The sequence below is a fragment of the Chinchilla lanigera genome, unplaced genomic scaffold, assembly GCF_000276665.1.
Source record: "Chinchilla lanigera isolate Chin_1 unplaced genomic scaffold, ChiLan1.0 scaffold00019, whole genome shotgun sequence".
Taxonomy (NCBI): domain Eukaryota; kingdom Metazoa; phylum Chordata; class Mammalia; order Rodentia; family Chinchillidae; genus Chinchilla; species Chinchilla lanigera.
This window is the reverse complement of record NW_004955420.1, coordinates 24215063-24215604: the sequence shown is the minus strand read 5'-3', so window position 1 is coordinate 24215604 and position 542 is coordinate 24215063. Positions and strand designations below refer to the sequence as shown.

The 542-nt window shown below is 60.7% G+C and overlaps 1 protein-coding gene across 1 annotated transcript in view; it reads right to left on the bottom strand.

Moving 5' to 3' along the window:
• The window catches only part of Osbpl11 (oxysterol binding protein-like 11), a gene marked incomplete in the record, with an annotated part of 63601 nt that extends 63429 nt beyond the window's left edge, over positions 1-172 (bottom strand). The window contains 1 exon segment of the mRNA XM_013513473.1: positions 1-172.
• Positions 173-542: the final 370 nt, after the last annotated feature.

Here is a 542-nt window from a genome sequence, read left to right as displayed (position 1 = left end):
CGCGGAGGCCGCCGAGGGCGGGACGCCGGCTCCCAGGGCCCGCGGCAAGCCGCGCGGCGACTCCCTCCGACGCCCCTGGCCCTGTGTTCTGACCCGGCTCCCAGGAGCTGGCGAGCCCCACGCGTGAAAGCCAGGGACTCGGACACGGCCCCACCCACAGCCCCACCGCGAGTCACCCACCCGCTCGCTCGCTTCCCGCCTTCCCTTCCGGAGTAGCGTGAGATCACTTCCGTTAGGGCCGACGCGCTTGACGCCATCTTGGATTTGGGCAGTTCGGCCCTGAAGGGGGCGGAGCCTTTGGAGGGCTCGGTGGCTGACCAGAATGAAAGCGGGAATGCGCGGCAAGAGAATGGCAGAACAGCGGTGAGGGGTCCTAAAGGGGCCAGACCTGGTGGAGGGTGACTTCCTAGCCTTCCATTCGAGGTCCCATTTCATACATTTTCGGAAGAAACCTATGAAGAAGAACAATTTTTTGCAAATAAAGTAAAAATACGTCTTCGATTTAGTCACTTTGGAGAAAAAAGCATGACATTGGAGCAAAG